This window comes from Leucopleurus acutus (genome assembly GCF_964270905.1).
Source record: "Leucopleurus acutus genome assembly, chromosome: 3".
Classification (NCBI taxonomy): domain Eukaryota; kingdom Metazoa; phylum Chordata; class Mammalia; order Artiodactyla; family Delphinidae; genus Leucopleurus; species Leucopleurus acutus.
In genome coordinates this window covers 22003189-22020161 of record NC_139145.1, presented here as the reverse complement: position 1 = coordinate 22020161, position 16973 = coordinate 22003189, and the positions used below count along the sequence as shown (strand labels likewise).

At 46.0% G+C, this 16973-nt stretch overlaps 1 pseudogene across 1 annotated transcript in view; it reads right to left on the bottom strand.

The window, feature by feature from the left end:
- Positions 1 to 15164, bottom strand: part of LOC309958861 (ferritin light chain-like) — a 39181-nt pseudogene extending 24017 nt beyond the window's left edge. The window contains exons 1-2 of the transcript in view: positions 15024 to 15164; positions 14326 to 14450 (exon numbers count right to left, since the gene is read on the bottom strand). The product of the transcript in view is annotated as a ferritin light chain-like (transcript). The remainder of the gene's footprint in view (positions 1 to 14325; positions 14451 to 15023) is intronic.
- Between the last annotated feature and the right edge of the window lie 1809 nt (positions 15165 to 16973).

Genomic DNA, 16973 nt, shown 5'->3' with positions numbered 1-16973 from the left:
GCATCTCCTTAATTGCTTACATAATTCTGATAATTACCTCTTTGTGGATAAAGTAATTAATGGGGAATCTAATTTAAGAAAAAGATATGAACTGCAAGCCTTCTCGAAGCCAAGTATTTCTTTCCACAAAAGGTTACTTTCCACGGCCATTCTTCCTTATTACCAGACAGGGAAAGAGTATTGTATGGCAAAGGATCTTCCTGAAGGAGGGTGCTTCCCACACTGATTGTCATAAGTGACTTCGGGATTACTGTTGCTGTATTACCAAAATCTTAAACTAGGATATTTTTGACAAATTTGGTCCTTAGTTAATTTTTAGAGCTACAAACTGTCAGATGGCTCTGAAATAACAATTGTCTGGCTATTCTTCAGGGTGATCACAATATGGAAATGACCTTGAGGTATCACTAAAAAGCAGGAAGGTGTGAGTCTTCCTTTGGTTCCAGAGTGAAATGCGAGTTGGAGTTGGAGTTGGAAAAGAGGCCCACAACCAAGTGATAGAGAAGGAAATGTGAGGTCGTTAGAGAAAAACCAGGTTGAAGTTAAGGTGAAGAGGCATGAGGAAATGGTCAACTGTTACAGTATTACAAAGATCATCAAGAAGCATATCCATGAATGTAGTTTGTATTGCAATTTGCTGAAAAAGAGACAAATATCCTGGCCTGGCCTTCATGGAGATTATATTTTATTGATTCTGATAATAGATTATTGTTGAAAAGGGCCTCCTATAAATTATAACCATGCAAAGGCAGCAAGATAATGTTTTTTCCTTTATGTATGTGTTTCTCATTCCTACTCACTTCTCTCTTAGGGGAAGAGAAAATCACAAAAAGCAAAAATGTCAATTCTCAGCTATTCATTTTCAATATAATTTTTTTCCCAAATTCCAGTGGAGGCAATAGGTTAACTGTTAAGATTTGTAAGGCTCAAAAAGCTAGATTTTTACAAAGTGTAGCCAAATTTTATTCTATAAATAATAGCTTTGCAAATAATATATGGTGATGCAAAGTTGGAAAAAGCTGGTTTTTCTTCCGTGAATGGCTTCACTGTGCTGGGAGAAGAGGCACAGAAGAAATCAAAGTAATTAAACATGCGGTGAGTTTTCCTGATAGGGGACTCTAGTGCTTTAAAATAGACTAGATAATCCTAGGGATAATCTGAGGGTAGAACAGACCAATGCCTCATTTCCAATCTGGTACCCTGGAAGAAAACAGTGTATTTTCTTTAAGGTCTTGAGAGGTTTTTCTTCTGCTTTGTTTTGGTTTTGGTTCATTTTGTAATCAACCTTATTAAGGTATCATTTACATACAATAAAATGCAGACATTTTTAGTCAACGGCTCAGTGACTATTAATGTATACATTTGTATAACTAGCACCCCATAAAGATAGATAACAATTCTAAAACCCTAGAAAGTTTCCTCCTAGGCTTTTGCAAAAGTATCCCCATCTCCCACCCCAAGGCCACCACGGATCTGTTTTTTATCTTTAGAGATGACTTTTGCCCAGTTTAGAATTTCATGTAAGTTGAATAATACAGTGGGTGCCCTTCTGATCTGGCTTCACTTGCTCAGCATATGGTTTTTGAGATTCATTCATGTTGGGATGTTTTAAACCAGGACTTTAGCCTGGGTGGCTGATGTTGTCTGAAGGCACCTATAGGTACATCTGAGTCTCTGGCATTGTCACTGTCTGTTCTTGGCTCAGTATTTTCAACTTTCTAAGAAGCACAAGGTTGAAGTAAGGAAGATCATTGTCAGTATAATGGAGGTGAAGTGGGTTCTGTTATATAATATTCTCAGCAAAAATTGACCTGCTTGGAATCATTGTGTTGATAATGGACAAGGATACTCCTCCTCCAAAAACCTTGATACTATAAAACTTCTAAAGGACGCTGTCCTAGGACTCTTTTAATTTTCATGTTTTGGGAAACATTTCTGGAGAATTCAAATGCTCGCAACCTGAAAGAAACAATTATTCACCTGAAAGCTGACTCTGCTAAAGTTGAGTTGTCTGACCTTTACATGCTGATAGAACCCAAACAGTCTTGCAAAACAATGCTCTCTTGTTGGATATAAGCATATAGATTGTTTAAGATGGACGTGTATATGCAGTAAAGTGAAAAAGCAAAGAATCTTTGAGTTTCCCTTGCTGGATTTTTTTATTTTGTCATTTAAGTTTCTATAGCATATGCTAATAATTCAGGGAAACCTCAGGTTAGTTTTAGGTCCACTCTACATAAATTATGAAGTACTCCATATCCACCTTTTTTCTACCTTCCTTCTTTTCTTCCATCTTTCCTTTCTAACTTCTTATAATCGATTATACTTAATCCTGCATTTGCTGAGGTGGCAATTAGTGTAGGAAAATACTGTGAACTTTTGCTGTTCAGAATGCATGTTGACCAAATTCTATATTGAGAAAAGGTCTGAATTTACCCAGAGTAACCCTTTCTGAGCGTCTTTGAATAAAGGGCATAGAAACTGGGCTATATATAATATCCTGACAGGTATGTAGAACTCATATCAATTGCCCTAAAGAGCTTACCTAGCGTAGATGCATATGAATGCATTTAATAATTGCTTTATTGGCAGCAGTGCCAACCTACACAGTCTGTTTGGTTTTATATCATTCTCATTACCTGCTGTTTACCACTGTATACATTGCTAATGGTGTGGTTTCTATGGCTTGTGAATTTCACGGCCAAATAATATGTAATTTATTGCACACTTCAGTGTAGAAGATGGAGACTCCATAACTTTTCCTGTGCTCTTTGCCCCTTTAGAATGTATTACACTGAGATCAGGCAAAGTAATAAATTTATTTCAAATGTGCGTGATAGCTAAACATCAATTAGGACTGATGGGCAATATTTCTGCTTCCAGCAACATAACAGTTTTTAAAGACTAAGCCATTGAACGTGGAGTTACTGAACATGGGACTCAGTTCACTGGGATCCTTCTTAGAAAACTAAAGGAAAACTTGGATTGGATTTGTGTGGTTTATTCAAGTAGTAACTAATCACCTACATCTTGGTGAACTTAATTTGTCACAATTGTTTGGTATTTTATTAACTCACTTCCCCTTCTTCCCCGACTCTCACGAGAACGGATCATGAGTATCTTAAAACATACTAAGTCGTCTTCCATCCCTGTTTATCTAACTACAAAAGCACACTTTCCTTATCCAATGTAACTTACTGTCTTTTAGAGTGGCTGGGGTTTTAATTCTCTACAAAATTAAAACCAGCAAAGAGAAACATTTTCAAGGAGCCACCACATTGTAGCGCTTTAGAAAGAAGACTTTAGAATTAAGGGCAACTATATCATTTTATAGCTAAAGCACCTGAGGCCTAAAGTAGGCAGGTAACCATCGAGGTCAGGGAAAGGGGGTGAAGATCAGGTTTCCAGAAAGAGTCTAGAGGGACTCAATCTGAGCAGGTCAAAAACTGAAAGGAGGCCACGAATGTTCTGGGAAGGCTGGCATCTGGCCTCAAGTGTGGGATTCAGATGGGGAGTGGGTCCTGGGGGAACTGAGCTTCTGCAGTAGGCAGAGAAGTCCACCTCATCTCCGGAAAGTGCCACTGACATCAGGGAGTTGAGGGGAAAGAGCAATGAGTTCCAGTCCACCTGAGAAAGCAGGCCAGTCTGATTAACTCTGAATTTAGGCTTATTTCAGATACTTCTTGAGAAAGAACTTGGACAAGAGCAAGTCCCCCGCAGCCTCTTTTAAATCCATGCCCAGTATTTTCTGGTGGAGCTGCTTAAACCCTCCAAGTGACTCCAGTATTTTAATTTCACTCTGTATTTAATTCCGACAGTTCTCTGACTGATTATTTAATGGGCAAATAAGTAGGGTCACAAAAGAGTGTGAATGTATTTTACAGGATGAGGATGGGTGGAGTGGAGCAGTCTGGAACAGGACACCAGTAAAAAGGGATCTTGGTAAAGAAGAACGTCTATTAGAAATGGAGAGGAATTCACAAGGAAATTAGTGCCTGACACCACGCCCTTCTCTCTGCATGTTTAGAAGCTAGTTTCTAATTTTATTTTCATAGGAGATGTGCCTGTGATGAATTGTCTTTTACCTCCACACTATTTATCACATGGACATATTGTGAAGTTTGTGTGAGAGAAAGCAAGTATTAGAAATTGTTTTGCAAGGAGCTATAATCACTTCCTGGAACAATCTAGGGTAGAAGGAAAAGGAAAGGAAGGTGGAAACAAAGGAGAAAGACAGCTAATGATGCTGGAGTCTCTCGCTGGGATTTGTGGTATCTCTTTTTGAAACTAAGTACAGAAAGTCAGAACTTGACTGATTGTTTCTTGATCACAGTTTGTTTTCATTTTTGTTTTTCTCTTGCTCTCTCATCAGTTATTCCAGCCAGTGCCATGTCATTTTCAGTTTCAGTAAGCATGCCTGCCTTGTTTCCATTTGCATTATTCATGCAAACGTTGATTGAACTGATGACCGAGTTATGACGGGAAACATTAGATACACCAGTGGATACATTTCTTAATTTTAGAAAAAAATTCCCGAGTGAAGGTTAAAATAACTCCTCTTCAATTTGTCATTTTAAAAAAACTTCTCCTAACATACAATACTTCATTGCCTAACAATGCCAGATAAATGAAGAATTCCTATGTATTCATGAATGCAGGCTAGTCTGTATATCTTTTGGCAGGTATGACCGTTACCGAGGGTAATGGCCTTGTTTGCTGGCCATGTCCTGTCTCCTAGAAAGTTGTAGTTTCTGTTTTCTTTCAGTTGGTCCATTGGATATCAGAGGTGAATTTATAAAACTATACTTCCCTTTACACTTACTTTGTTTTGTTTAGTTTTGTTTTACCTGAAGTATTGTTGAATGACAATGTTGTGTTTCAGGTGTACAGCCAAGAGATTCAGATATATATATTTCTTTTTCAGATCTATTTCCTTTATACGTTATTACAAGGTATTAAATATAGTTGCCTGTGCTATACAGCAGGACCTCGTAGTTTATACTTTATACATAGTATACACTTACTTTGTGTGATCCACGCTGGTCAGACCACATAATTATTTTCACATCTGATATAATTTTTTCAGGTCCAACCTCAAATCTTTGATGAGAAGATATTTTAAAATAAGTTTAGCATGTGTGTGCTCTAAATCCAACAGTAGTTATTAGAGATATGATTTTGCACTAGGTATTCCTCTCTTTTTTGTTCTTGGCCAACCAATTGAAAATTAGTTTTTATTTTCTGGTTGGTTTGCTAGATGTTTATGACTATAATAAACGTGTTAAATTTTCTCTCATATCTTAAAGCACAATCTGAATTAGCAATGGATATTGTGCTATACATAGGGGCTGTGATATAAATATAGTTTCTAACTTCCAAAACATATAGCCTAGAAGGGAACACAGACAAATATGCAGCAATTATGACAACTGCATTTGTTTACTAAGTGAAATAGTACTGAGATGCATAAAGTGCTAGCAAGCCTTGAACAGGCAAATCAGCTTCAAAAATAGATGCGCAGTTCTTTAAAAATATTTTTAACATTTTTCTAGCTACATGTAGAATATAACTTAGCATAAAAACGGTATGGGTTTGAGGATATGGGGAGGGGGAGGGTTAAGCTGTGACAAAGTGAGAGAGTGGCATGGACATATATATACTACCAAACATAAAATAGATAGCTAGTGGGAAGCAACCGCTTAGCACAGGGAGATCAGCTTGGTGCTTTGTGACCACCTGGATGGGTGGGATAGGGAGGGTGGGAGGGAGACAAAAGAGGGAGGGGTTATGGGGATGTATGTATATGTATAGCTGATTCACTTTGTTATATAGCAGAAACTAACACACCATTGTAAAGCAAATATATTCCAATAAGGTCGTTAAAAATAAATTAAGTAAAAGAAGACTGACTCATCCAATTAAAAAAAAAATTCTCTCATCCTGGATTCAAGAGAAGGGATGAAGTAAAAGGATGAGGAAGAACAAGAAGAGGAAATGTGAGCCTGGAGAGGGTAGGAGGAAGAGCAGAAGGCAAATAAGTGTATGTGCATCCCTTGCCATCCCTGACTTTTTTTTTTTTTTTTTTGGTGCTTCAGGAAAACCCAAAAGCCAGAGGAGAGCACAGAGGTGCTCACCACTGCATGTGAACAAAAAGGTGGAGAGAAGAGAATGGTGGTAATCTGCGCAGGCAACTGGAGGATGACCTGAGTGCATCTCGCCAGGGAACGGTCCCCGTTCCATAGAAGCCCTGAATATGCCAGGCTCTTATGTTTAGATGGGGGGCCGAAGGCATCTGTGGGGTCACCACATACATCACTCCTGGAGGTGTTGTTGACATTGTGTTCTTTGTAAAGAGTGTCCCTGGTGAGGTTCCACATCTCCCTCTGCAGGACCCAGCCTTGCCCTCCCAACCTGCCGAGGTCAGCAGGCAACATCCCCAGTTAATCACCAAGTGTGGTGAGATATCTGGAGTGGCCCTGGTGCCCCCCAGTTCAGGCGTCCTGGGGAAAGGGTGAGGAGGACAGAGGCACCGGGGCTTCTTCTCACGCAAGCAGACAGCTCACCTGGCCCAGCGCTGCTGCATCCCTGTGGGCACGCGGTAGCCCTGGCATCCGGTAGGGGACACTGCAGGATCCACACCTGGCTGGGATTTGCCCACCCCCTGGGACCTCGCAGCCTCTGTGGAGCCCCACTGAAGGGCCTGGGTCACCTCATGGCACCATTTCTCAACCTGAGGTTCTATAGATTTTCCATAGATGTGTAAAAATTGAATACAACACACACACAAAATGAAGGCAATTCAAAGCAATGCTAATTTAGGATGAGTTAAAGGGCCAGGATTCCAAGTTAATTATGACCTTAAAATTAGATAACAAATACATCTGGTTTTATTACACGCTGAAAAGCAGTGTCTTCTACAAACTTTTCATGTTGGGATACAGCAAAGCTATAGAATTTATGATTCTATGACCACAGCATCAGGATATTTTTAAATTAAAAAGCACAGGCAAGTTTGGCTGGGGTGTTAAAGAAAGAAAAATGATTATTAGGGGAAAAGGGAACATTGCGGTTCTCTGCCCACTTCCACTGTGCTGGTCTCATGATGGGCCGTGTTGCGTGTGGGCTGGAGGGACAGGGTCACTACTCCCACCTGTGTCATCAGACCTCCCACTCACAGCGCCCAGGTGGGAGGGACCCACACTTTTCACCCTGGAGCCCCAGAGCCTCCCCTTTCCTCTGCATCACTTTCACTGTTCAGGGGACCAGTCACTTGAACGCCGCCCGGCCAAATGCCCAGGTTAAATCGCCCCTGTAGGACAGGTCTCTCTGCTACCAGAACACACTTGGCAAAGAGCAGCAAAGAGGCCCCAGTGCCCTGGGGATGTGAGCCCTGGGGATGTCAGGGCCCAAAGTCACTTGCAGGGTCTGAGTAGCCCCCTGGGTCCCACACACCGACCCCAGGGAGCCCACCTCCCCACTGACTCCAGTCCCTGCCTTTGTGTGGCAGGTTCTGGTCTGACACCTGTGAGGACTGTGACCTGGAGGCCTCAGCCTGAGACTCAGAGGGGATGGAGCTTGTGCAGCGTCTGGCAGCTTAAATGAGACAGGAGGCCAAGGAAGGAGGGCCGCCTCTCTGCTCCCCCTCCGCTCCTGAGTCAGCTAGTGAGTGCCGGTTACTTCCTGTCGGAGCTGTACAAATTTAGCATCAATTTTAGATACATGTCTTACTTTTAACAGTGAAAGGCTGTTACATCAAGCAAAATTGATCTCCTCCTCGGTTTTTTTTTTAAACATTTCTATGTAAGATAACACACAAGTATAGAAAAGCACCCTCCGCAAAGGGAGGGCTCAGTGAATTACAGTGGGCGCTCCACTCTGGGGAGCAGTAGTTTTTCCCTCTGTGAAAGCCCAGATGCTTCTGAGAAGCTCCTCAGCTTCCTTACTCTGGCCCGACCTCCACAGCGGAAATCCCAAAGGGACTGGATTCTCCCAGCCCTCCAGCACCCTCCACTACTTTCTGATTGTGCTGCCACACTCATTTTGAGTTATTTGTGTGTAAATCACTGCACTTGGAATATACATGGAGTAACTGATTTCATTCTTATAACCGAATAAGTTAGCACTTATTCTTCTCCCCTTCTACAGGGGGCAGCCAGGGTGCTGGGGACATCCTGTATATTGAACTGTGTGTTGGTAGCAGATGTGTTTATATTTACAAGAAACCATAAAGCTCTACGCTTAAGATCTGTGCCCTGTACAATACACCAAGGAAACTTCAATTAGAAAGAGATGCCAAAAAAATTTCCCCACAAAACAAACTTCAGGGCCAGGTGGCTTCCTCTGGTTTCTACCAAACATTTAAGACAGAAACGATGCCCGTCTCCTACACACTCTTCCAGAGAACAGATACAGAGGGAACACACCCACACTGCTTTCATCGGACCAGGAGAATACTGATGTCGTACCCGCAGCAGATATTACAGGACAGGAGAAATTACAGGCTGAACACTTCTGAATGTCGATGTCAAAATCCGAAAGCAAATACTAGCAGTCTAAATCGAGAGGTTTTCAGAAAGGAAGGAAACTGGGATTTCGTGGCGGTATTTCCAGTGGTTGATGTGGACAGGATCACTGGGTGTTTGGGCGCTGCCTGGGAACGTGGAGAGAAGGGACAATGCCATCGTGTTAGTGGAATGAACATTTGGTGACAGAGATTAGGAGGGCCTGGGTCATCCTCAGAGACAGTCCTGGGATGGGGTCTCTAGGCTGTGGCTATGGAGGGGTCCCTCTAGAAGGGCATGGGCCTCTCTCCTGTGCCACTGCAGGGTCTAGGGATGGATGAGGAGTTTGTAGGGGCTGGATTTTGATGAGGAAGGATGAGCAGGGAAGGTGCGCCCTCAGAGCCAGTGCAGCCACGGCCCCTCCCCAGCCAGGCCGTAGCCCAGGCTACTCCGACAATTGCTCACATCGATAGTCAGGCGACAGTGGGGCACGCCAGCTTCACCCACGAAACCACCAAGCACAGCCCAGCAGGCCACTGTCCTCATTAATCAGCACTACCTGTGCATCCAGGGCTGGTTGTTGAAGACCAAGCTAATTTGTTAGAGACGTGCCATGTGGGCAACTGGCTTGGAGAGACCAGGGCTCTGAGCCACGTGGAGACAAGCCGACCACTGGTCAGACCACCAGGAGGCTCACCCAGTGTGTGAAGACGCTGAGGGAGGAGGGACGTAGATGGGACCCCCTGATCCTTCAAGGGACCTTCCTTCAGGGATATTTAAGAGCTGTGGGGTCAGGGATCAACATGTAAGGGAGGCAGCGGGTCAGGCATGGGCCCTCCTGTTGGCTCAGACCCCTCCTGTCCTTGGAGCAACCATGGGGCAGTCAGGAGGATTGGGGTCATGGAGGGAGGGGAGCCCTGGGCTCAGGGGTCCAGAGCACCATCTAGAAGATTCAGGGGTTCAGGGATTTCTGTCCCAGGGAACCAACTACATTCCTGTCCCACATCCATCTGTCATCAGCTTTGCGACTCCGGGAAAGTCACTTACAATCGCAACATTTTCGTGCCATGTACCATAAAATATGGTTCACAGCACCTGCCATGAGTTCCCCACGGGGCTGATGTGGGGATCACAGGAGATGATGACAGATATTCTTCACAAGCTCTAAAGCATCACACCCATAACCTTCCCCACTCCCCTGCCCTGTGGCATCCAGGTCCCCTCTCTGGAGGCAGCACTACCACATTTCTTGCTTATTCTTCCAGACATTTAATATTTGAACACTTAGGTAGCACTTATGAAGTAACCATCATTTTTCATCAGGGTCTACCTGATTTGCTGTATTAAGCTTCATCATGTAATACTAATAAGTGGGCCCTATTGACATTTCCATTATCACAGAACAAGGAACTGAGGACAGAGGGTCTGCATAACTTTCCCAGGTTCATGTGGCTTCTGGTATGATTTGAATCCAGACCATCAGGCACCAGCCCCCACTCTGTCGGTCACTGTGCTGTGCTCCCTTTCTGTATTATCTCACTAAATAAAGTCATGTCCCTGTGCAGTCAGCCTGCTGGCTATTTTAAGTGCACACCACATTGCAACACCCTCTTCTCAGCCCAGCTTCGATTCACTTGACTCCCCTAGACTCCCCTAGGAGGCTGGTGAACAAAGAGAAGAGATGTGTGCCCTGGGAATGAATTGACACCTCTGCATGGTCTTCTCCCAGCAACATATCAATAGTTCTCTCAGTTTTTGTTGTGTTTTTCTGGATCATGACTCGGGTACCAAGAAGAAAAGGAAGATTATAAAGGAGTCAAACACAGGATGCACAAGAATATCATCTGCGATCAAGATAATCTGCTGGCCATCCGCAGCGGTGGTTCAGGCACATCAGAATCAGCATCTGGCCAAACAACAGGGTAGGGACACAAATAGCACCCCCACTAACCACTCCATTGAAGGTACTGTGGAAATAATACCAGCAAGTAGATTCAGGAGCAATGGCTGTAGTTTGTACAGCAGAGCCTGGATCTGGCTGAGGGAGGATTGGGCAGGGAAGGTGCCCACTCAGAGCCGGTGCAGCTACTGCCCGCTCTTAGGCAGGCCTTAGTCCAAGCTGCTCAGATGATTGGTCAGTTTCTAGTCAGTGAGACCCTGGGGTCCTGTAAAGCTCATCTGTTAAGCCACCATAACAACAGCCCAGTAGACCCTGTTCCCAGCTAATGAATATTAACTGCTCATCATCCAGGTTTGATCAGTTGAAGATGATGCTAATTCTCTGTGCAACTGTCATGTGGGCAGTTGGTTTGGACTGTCCTGGGTTTTGAGTCAGTTAGGGAGTCAAGTAGACTACTGGTCATTCAGGGTGGTCACCTGACCACCAGGAAGTCTCACTGCAAATCAGCTGCTAGAATCAAGTGCTGAGGGGGAAGGGAGGGAAGATGCACACATATTTGGATACCCCGGTCCATCAGGGGGTCTGCATTTGGGGGAAGGACATTGTATTTGGGGTCAGGGATTGAAACGTAGAGCCAGGAGGTGGGTCCAGATTTGAGCCATTCTCTTGGGCCAGGCACCTCCTCCGAGTACCAGCTGTCTCCCTGCAGCATCTTTGGGGCAGGAGGATGTGGGAAAGGGAGTGAGGAGAGCTCTTGGTTTGTGTATCCAGGGCATGATCTCATGTCCATGTGTTCAGGAATCTCTATCCCTCCCCTGCCTCAGACCCATCACTCATCAGTGTTGTGACTCTGGGCAAGTTACTCAATCTGTCTCAATTTCAGTGCCCTGAACCATAAAATATGGGTCACAGCCCCTACTCTGCCCACCCCACAGTGCATCACAAGAAATAATATTCTTTCCATGAGCTCTAAAACTTCTTACTCATGTCATCAATGTGAAAAAGTAGGCTCTATCCTCCTGTTTGTAGCCTCCTAGGTGCCCTTTCTGGAGACGACCTACTTATTCTTCCAGGCATTTAATACTTGAACATTTATGTAGGTAGCACTTATGAAGTACCCATCATTTTTCTTCAGGCTTTATATTTACTAATTTTTAGCCTCAGAACATAATACGAATAAGCAGGTCCTACTAATATTTCCATATCCCTGGCCAGGGAACTGAGAAACAGAAGGGCTAAGTAACTAACCTTCCTAGGTACACGTGGCGTTCAAATAGTCTATCTATCTATGTATCTATCTATCTATCTATCTATCTATCTATCTATCTATCTATCTATATCTGGATATGTCACATTTTCTTTATCCATTCACCTGTTGGACACTTAGTTGTTTCCTAGTCTTGCTTTGCCTTATTTATTTTATTTTTTTACACACACTGCATGACATGCGGGCCTTAATTCCCTGACCAGGGATCAAACCCATGCCCCCTGCAGTGGAAGTGTGGAGTCTTAACCACTGAACCACCAGGGAAGTCCCCTGCTTTGCCTATTTTAGAATCAGATTATTTGTTTTTGTTTGTTTGTTTGTTTGTTGCTATGGAGTTGTTTGAATTCCTTATAGATTTTGGATATTAACCTCTTATCATACATGTGGTTTGCAAATATTTTTTCCCATTCCTAGGTTGCCTTTTCATTTTGTTGATTGTTTCTTTTGCTCTCCAGGAGCTTTTTAGTTTGATGTAGTCCCATTGGTTGCTTTTTGTTTTTGTTGCTTGTGGTTTTGTTATCATACCCAAAAAATCATCACCAAGACCAATGTTAAGGAGTTTTCTCTTTATGTTCTCTTCTAGGAGTTTTACAGTTTCAGGTCTTACATTTAAGTCTTTAATCCATTTCAAGTTAATTTTTACAAATGGTGTAAGATAGGGGTCCACTTTCTTTGTTTTGCATGTGGGTATCCAGTTTTGCCAACACCATTTACTGAAGAGACTATCTTTTCCCTATTGAGTATTCTTGGATCCCTGTCAATTAGTTGCCTGTATGTGTGTGGATTTATTTCTCGGCTCTTGATTCTGTTGCATTGGTGTATGTGTCTGTTTTCATGCCAGTACCATACTATTTTGATTACTCTAGCTTTGTAGTATAATTTGAAATCAGGAAAAGTGTTGCCTCCAGCTTTGTTCTTCTTTCTCAGGATTGCTGTGGCTTTTGAAGTCTATTGCAGTTCCATACGAATTTTAGGATTGTTCTTTCTATTTATGTAAAAAATGTCATTGGAATTTTGATAGGGATTGCACTGGATCTGTAGATTGTTTTAGGTTGTATGGACATATACTCTCTGAGGGAGATGTGCATGTAAATGATTTGCCTAAGACCTATTAAAGCAAAACAAAAAAAGTCAAAGAAACTGCTACATTAGAAAATACTAAACGTGTAGAGTATGGGCGGCTGGTGTGTGCTCGGGATGACCCAGCCCCCTCCAGGCCAGAGAAGTGGGTGGGAAGTAGCAATTACAACAGACAAGGATGACCCTCCCTGTTTACCCCTCCTTCTGGGCCCATTTTATTCCGGGCTGCATCGTTTAAACTCAAAACACACTTTTAATATAGGGCCCTTGTAGCCATCTTGTTGTGCTACTACTGTTCACAACCCATGAGCAGGGTCACAGGAAACTAAACAGGTCTGGCTTTCCATGTTACCACTCATACAAGCCAGTGCTTTTCCACACTTGATCTACAGATCACAGACACGTGAGGATTATGCAAAAGAACAAGAACAAAGCTTTATTATAAGTTTCACATCGAAACAGGGTCCACACGAGGCCCAGCCTGGGAGGAGGTGGACACTGATGGCCTCGCCCCAAAGTTATTGGCTCAGGCCAACTTCCTCCTCTTAAACCCCAAGGTAATGAATCGAGACCTGGAGGAGAATGACTTGGTCGATGGCCCAGTGGTTTTTTGTCCAGCCAAGCCCTGGGCAGGTGATGAGGGGGCCCTAAGAGCAAGGCTGCACCTTGCTGTGCCCACTGCGGAGCTGAGGCTGATAGGAGTAGAGGCCGGAACCGACACACCCCTAAAGTCAGCCTTGGCTGGGCATGGGCTGCGCCCTCCGCTGGAAGTAGGGGGGCCCTGCCTGGGTGCGCCCCCAGGGATGTGATGTAAGATGGGGACAGTAGTGCCTCCAAACCTAGGCTTCTTCTTAGGGCTGGGTCCCATGGTCACCATGGGGTGGCTCTGGTGAGGCGGGCCCCAGGAGTTCAGGCCCACGCTGCCCCCATTGCTGTGTGTGGTGCTCGGGGGCCCCCTCTTTCTTGATGTCACTCTGAGAGCTGCAAACATGCAGCTCAGATCATCTAGGGCAGCCGCTCTGCTCCCAAAACCCAGCTGTGTGCTGGCATGGGTGCCCACGGTGGAATTTCTGGATGATGAACACCCAGAAGATGCTTGTGCGGGGCCGCCCGAAGCTGGGGGGCCTGGAGCAGAGGCAAATGCTGGGGCTTTCTGTTTCCTCTGCTGGGGAGAGCTGCCACAGGCGGTGGTTCCTCGCTGCTGCCAATCAGGGCCCCCAGGGATGTGCATTAAGATGGGGGCAGTAGTGCCTCCAAACCCAGGCTTCTTCTTAGGTCTGGGTCCCGTGGTCACCATGGGGTGGCTCTGGTGAGGAGGGTCCCAGGAGTTCAGGCCCACGCTGCCCCCATTGCTGTGTGTGGTGCTCGGGGGCCCCCTCTTTCTTGATGTCACGCTGAGAGCTGCAAACATGCAGCTCAGATCTAGGGCAGCCGCTCTGCTCCCAAAACCCAGCTGTGTGCTGGCATGGGTGCCCACGGTGGAATTTCTGGATGAACCACCCCCAGAAGATGCTTGTGCGGGGCCGCCCGAAGCTGGAGGGCCTGGAGCAGAGGCAAAGGCTGGGGCTTTCCGTTGCCTATGCTGGGGAGAGCTGCCGAGGTCCCCGATGGCATAGGTCTCATCCCGCAGCGCACTGTTGATGCGCCGGAACGCTGCTTCCTTCTCCGAGTCTAGGTCTTCGGCGGTGACCCGGAAACCCGGCTCAGGGGCTGGGGGCAGCCTCAGAGGCTCCCCTCGCCTGTGCGGCAGCAGAGGAATCCTGCGTTTTCGGGGCCTGGGACTGTCAGATGTGCAGGAGCCCTTCCTCCAGGGCCCTTTCTGCCCTCTTGCTGCCTCTGCATTTTTGTCAGGCTGGCTTTTCCTCTGGTAAACCACCGGAGCTGCAGATGGCGATGGAGGGCCCTCCTCGCCCCCTGTCTTCGCAGACTTCTGGGGCAGCCCTTGCGGTATGGCGGGACCCCTCCTTCTTTCCACTGGCAGGAAACCTCGGGTGGAGCTATATGAGCTCGTGATGGCGTTTCTTTGGGGGCAGGAACTCATACCAGAGGTCTGCTGTTTCCTGGCGGATCTGTCCTCTGCCCACTTGGCGTGGAGGTCTCTCTGCAGAGGTCCAGGCCTGGGCACGAAGAAAGAGCCCCCCAGGGGCCTAAATGCAGATCGTGCGCCCCCGGTGTCATCGGGGCCGCTTCTCTGGTCTTCGTTCCTCCCTGTGACTGTGGGGACTTCCTCCTGCTCGGCCATCCCTTGCCCGCTCTCCTCCAGGGCCCTCAACACCGTCTTCTCTGTGCTGTAGTTGTAGTTCGGGACACAGCTGGGTGTCGTGGCCGGCACTGGCTGCCCCTGCGTCACACTGACAGTGACTGTGTCCACTGCGGACACTGAGCTGCGGGACGTCGTGGAGGTGCGAGCACCCATCTCTGCCTTCTTCCGATGGCCTCGCCTGAAGATGGAGATAAGGATCCCCATAAGGAGTGCAGCGTCTGCGGGATGGTAGAATGGGGTCTCAGAGACTCTGTGGCAAAGTGCAGATGCAGAGTCACTGGACATTTGTGGGCTGGCCTGCGAGTGGATAGCCGGCCATAGACAGCTGGGTGACCCGGGCCGGCCACGGGAAGTCGGTGGGCGCGGGGAGCGGGCTGGGGGCAGCCGAGCCCTCCTGGCAGGTGCTGGTCCCCCAGTGCCAGGTGTGAGGGTGAGGGGCAGGGCCTACCTAAGTAACTGCTCCTAGAGAACATGGGTGAGGTCGGTCCGTGGATAGAGAGCTGGGCTCCGAGCACTCTCCTTCAGCTGCCAACTCGGCCAAAAGCGGAGTGCGCTCTCTTTGACCTGTTGCCTTTTTATACTCTGAAACCTGTGAGCGAACAATGGGCGTGCGTTGGCGGGGCGCAAAAGTTTAGGGAGGGGTGGCGCATGCGCAGAGTACACGTCAGGCCCTGGGGCGCACAGGTGAGGATGCGCGCCCCTGGACCTTCTAGCGCTTCTGAATCTCCCGGGGGTCTGAGGGCTGGAGGTGTTTGCCTTGAGGGTGATGAGCTTCTTGGCAGGACAGCTGGCCCTTCTCCCCTGGCCGCGCCCCAGTGCTGTCGGGGTAACTAACTGTACTGGACGGGATCCCCGCCCAGCAAAGTGGGGCAAGGTCGCTGGCTGTGCAGCTCCCACAAGAGGCGGCAGCTTTGGCAGCAGCGCCTCTGCGTCCTCCTGCCCTTTCCCCTGGCGGCACTGGAGGGGAGAGCCGCTAAGAACGAAAGTGCCCACACCATCCAGATCCTGCTGGGGTGACACCTGAAGTGGTGACCAGGGCTGGCTGAGAGGGCCATACTTACCATATGACCCAAAAACCCACTCCTAGGCAATTAACCAAGAGAAAAACTTTTCACAAAACACATATGTGAATGTTTTAGCTATCTTGTCCACAATTCCTAAATATAGGACTATTGAGGTTATCCAATTTTCTTGAGTTTGTCATTTTTTAATTGTTCTTGGAATAACACTATGTATACGTATTGTTTCACAGTCTAGAGTTAATATTTTACCAATTAAATAAAATTCAGAAGGCTTACATCCATATAGATTCTTTTACCTTCCACTCTTTGTTATAGCTGTCATATGTGTCACATTTATATGACGTCAACGCCACCCTCTGAGACTGTGGTATCCTTTTTTCATACATATACAGGGAATTCCCTGGCGGTCCAGTGGTTAGGACTCAGCACTTTCACTGCTGGGGCCCCGGGTTCAGTCCCTGGTAGGGGAACTAAGATCCCGCAGGCCACGCAGGCGTGGCCAAAAAAAAAAAAAGTCATACATATACAAAATAATGTAAGAGGATAATTTTTCCAGATACTTGCCATTTTTGTTGCCCTTCCTTTGTTCCTGAAGTTGCAAGCTTACTTCTTTCTTGTGTCATTTCACTTCAGCCTGAAGAAGTTCCTTTCATGTAATTATGTTATAGCAAATTGTCTGGTGATGAATTCTCTTAGTTTTCTCTCATCTCCATCAGACTGCATTTTGGCTTTTGTTTGACTTTCAGTCTTTAAGGATATCCTTGCTTTAAGGATATCATATCCTGGTTGGTCTTTTCCTTTAATACTTTAAAGATGTTATTCCATTCTTTTCTGGTCTCTGTTTTCTGATGAGAAATCACAGTCCTTCAAGTTGACATTCTGTGATGTATAACAGGTCAGTTATACAAGATTATTCTTCACCTTGGCTTTTTTATCAGGT